We start from the raw sequence: 4161 nt of genomic DNA, 5'->3' as shown, positions 1-4161 counted from the left end.
GATGTGGTCATTGGAGGCTGCAAGTACAAGTCCAGTGTGCCTTCAGGGTTGGTTAATGGTGAGACCTCTCTTTCTGCCTTATAGATAGCTACCTTCCTATTGTGTCCTCAAATGGCCTTTTCTTGTTTGCACATGAAGTGAGAGAACTGTGGTATCTCTTCCTTTTCTTAAAAGGACACCAGTTCTCTTGAATTAGGGCCCCATATTTATAGCCTCATTTAACCTTAGTTACCTCTTGAAAGGCCCTGTCTCCAAATATAGTCACATTGGCAGTTAGGGCTTCAACATAGAGGTTTAAAGGGGAAACAATTCAGTGTATGGCATCCTCTTTAACTCTACATTCCTGATTCATCTCTGCCTAGTGACACAAATGCCAGGCTCCTGCCACAGTAGTATTTCATGCTAAAAGGCACATCCTCTCTTTCTTCTCTAGTCACAATTCTGTCTAGTTCAAAGTTCTCTGAAGCTCTCTCCATTTCAAATTCAGAAGTAACCCATCCTTCATCTTTGCTCCTATAGTACTTCGTTCAAACCATTAGTACAGCTAATGTAAGAAGTGTTTTACAATGTGCATATTTCTTTTACAGTTTTCCTCTGTTAAATCTCATAATCATTATATGACATAATTATTATCAATATGCTTATTTTAGGGATGTGGCACTTGAGCCTCAAAGAGGTTGTTTATTTTATAGAAATTGGGAACATTAAGAAATGTGCTTTTCTTTGGATTATGGTATCATTCACTGATTATGAAACATTGAAAGAGGAGCAGATTTTATGGAAAAAGATGTTTAATGTGCCTGTGACATATCCAAATGTACCTATATTACATACCTGTTTAATATAGCCAGTCTCGGACCAATAAAACAGGGCTTCATCACCCATGGGCCATGGACAGGTACTGGGTCCGTGGCCTGTTAGAAACTGGGCCGCACAGCAGGAGGTGAGTGGCAGGCGAGTAAGCTAAGCTTCATCTATATTTGCAGCAGCTCCCCAGCGCTAGCATCACCGCCTCAGCTGCACCTCAGACCATCAGGCATTAGATTCTTATAGGAGCACTGGTACCTGGTGCCAAAAAGGTTGGGGACCACTGAATATACAAGTTGTGACTTGATCTTCTCATTTCGTAATATTAGCACAAGTAAGTGATAAGTGTCAAATAACTTCTTATTTTATGTGTTAATAATAATACTGAATTGTTTGCTTACTCTAATATACTTACTCAATATTCTTCTTCTCACTCTTTTCATATATTTTAACTTCTAAACAGCCAAGTTTTAGTATCAGAAGTGGACAAGATCTGAAGTGAATGAGATCTTAAGAGAGTATATAAATTTAGTTCTCTTCATTAATAGATGAAGAAAGCTCAATAAAGCTAATTAAGTAACTCATCCACAGTCACAGTACCCAAATAAGAAGTAACATTCACATCTTCTAATTCTAAGCAAAATTTATTCCATTATGCCAGTGATTCCCAAACATTATTTTGCAGAACATAAACTATGTGAGAAGCTCCGTGAATGGAATAATTCAAATGCATCTTTTAACTCTGTATATAAACCCCTCTCTTGGAGAGTTGCAATGAACAACTTGTTTAACTTTAACCCAGCATTTAGTGGTAGAACACCTTTCTCACCATACAAATATGATTCAGGCACTTTGAACAATTCTTTTTAACTACCACAAAGGTTGCTGAAGTTGGAAATAAACTATAATGCCAGTAGGAAATGCTTTGGGAACTGATGCACTGTCCCATACTTGAGTATGACAGTGGCGGGATTTAAAGGCACTTGGTATGCTTAGTAGGAAAATTATCCTGCCGAAATGAGGTTAAGATGATGCAAACACAAGTTGTGTTTATTTGATAGATTTATGCTCTTTTTGGAAGACATAGGGCATATAAATGAAATAGTTTTATTAGTAAATGAGTATGGGATTATTTTTAGTAACCTGCCTAGAACATATTCATTTTACTGTAGGGTGGATTTTTGAAAGATTTGATTTCTCTTTAATAAGTGGTGGTACAAATACACAAAATTAGGAGTTGAAGACTTCCAATTGGAGAATTGTTCTTTTACAGTAGTTGGTAGGAATCAGGTAATGAAGCTGTTGTGCTTTTATTTGTCAGGGAACTTTTTGGAAAAACAGGCAAATAATTAAACACGGTTAGAGTTTGATAGAGGAATTCTCTTGCTGTGAAGTAGTAAAGATGACTATAGAGAATTAATCATTATGGAAATTTCAGCTCAGTTTTATGGAAGTGCCCTGATTTCAAAGACAGAGAAATATTACTAATAAAACATGAACAGGAAGTCTCTGATTTTTTAGGACTGTCTTTTAGGACTAAGAATCATTCATGCAATCTGTGTACATCTTAGTGATAGACATCAGTTTAATCAAAACTATAGAAGGTCCTAAGGGGAAAAGAGTGCTAAGATATGATTCAATAGAAATACTTCAAAGAAAATTTACATAATATTAAGTCATTATAACAGAGGAAGGCATATTGTCCTCTACCAGATATAGATTCAACAAACTCGACTGCTATTGATATTTATTATTTTTATATATAATTACTGAATGATAAAATTTTAAATATTGATTTGCATTTCTACTGTAAGCAATTTACAATTTAAATGTTATAACTAATGAATGATTAAATAACAACTTTACATTAATCAAATATTCCTTGTTAAAAAGTCATGGCTAATTAAAAAATTTAAAACATTGCCAATAAAGACTACAGCGTGAAGGTGGAAAGGACATCCACATCACTAGCCACCTAAGATTTTGCCAGCTTCACCATAGATGGACACTAAAAGAAATCACAGATCAAGAAATATTCCATTTTTAAAAATACAGTTTGAAAGGACAGCTTTTGCTCCATATCTATAGTTAAATCTATAACAAGTATCTGTATATTAATGAAAAGAAAGCAAATATAGTATTATATATACTATACCATTAATAGTTCCATATATTAATGGAAAGAAAAAATGTGGCAAACCTCTAAATTCAGAGGTTTGCCATTTATAGGCTCTGTGAACATAGAACCTTCTGTATCTCTCAGGTAGGGAAATAATTATGCAAATTTTAAGTCACCATAATAATATTAGATATTTAACTGAACTAATCAATACTATATCCCCTGATCCCTAACTTGCTGTAAGAGTGAATTCTTAAGGCAAGTTTCTTTCCTTCAGCTAATATTTTTGAAATCCAGCAATGTTTAAGACTCCATATTAGGTACTATGAATAAGACAGGTCCTTGGCTTCCATAAATTTATATCTCAGGAGAAAAGTAAATGATTGTTTGTAAATTCAAGGATGACAGTAATCGTCATAAGAAATTTACAGATAAGGTAGGTACTATGAAATTTCAGAAGCTAAAATTGTTACTTTTGATTTTAATGACTGGAGAAAGCATTATTGCAAAGTGGCATTTATGCTATGTCTTGAAAAAATGAGTAAGATTTGGTTTGCAAAATAGGATAAAGGGTATTCCAAAGGGAATAAAAATCAAGAAGGCTGCTATGGATATAATTTCAAGAAGGCTGCTATGGATATAATTTAGACACTTTGAACAATTCCTTTTATTACAGCAAAGGTTGCTGAAGTCAGAATTAAAGTGCAAATTAGCAAAACCCTCTTATTTGTTACCCAACAGAATTCTGTTTTAAATTCAAACGGCAGCGAATATTAAGGTTTCATCTTTTTAAGCGGTGCAAATAGAAGTTTTCACAAACTAAATTTAACTGAATGCTTGTCAATGATTAAAACCTGGACTTTAGTTCAGGTGTTGCCCATACAACTTCTCAAAATGTCGGAGATCCGGACTGCTCTTGGAGCCCCACACCAGCTCCACTTCTCAGTGGAGACGAAATGCCCCTACTATTTGCGAACAGGCTGCTTTGAATGTTTTCCTATAAATAGCTTTGTGATTCTGCATTACACCTGGTGGACATTTCTAAAGCCCGTTACACCACCCTCTTTGGTTATGTTTTTAATGGTTGATTCAACTTTATACGCTTTATCGAGGCCCAGAGGCTGACAGCCTCCAATTTATTGGGGGCTCTCTACACAGACAGGCTTGCTTCCTCACTGAGACTCAACCATCGTCTTATAGCCGTAGTTTAGCCAAATTAATATTATAAATTTTAA

Source organism: Pteropus vampyrus, unplaced genomic scaffold (genome assembly GCF_000151845.1).
Source record: "Pteropus vampyrus isolate Shadow unplaced genomic scaffold, Pvam_2.0 Scaffold359, whole genome shotgun sequence".
NCBI classification, from domain to species: Eukaryota; Metazoa; Chordata; class Mammalia; order Chiroptera; family Pteropodidae; genus Pteropus; species Pteropus vampyrus.
This window is presented reverse-complemented; position numbering follows the sequence as displayed.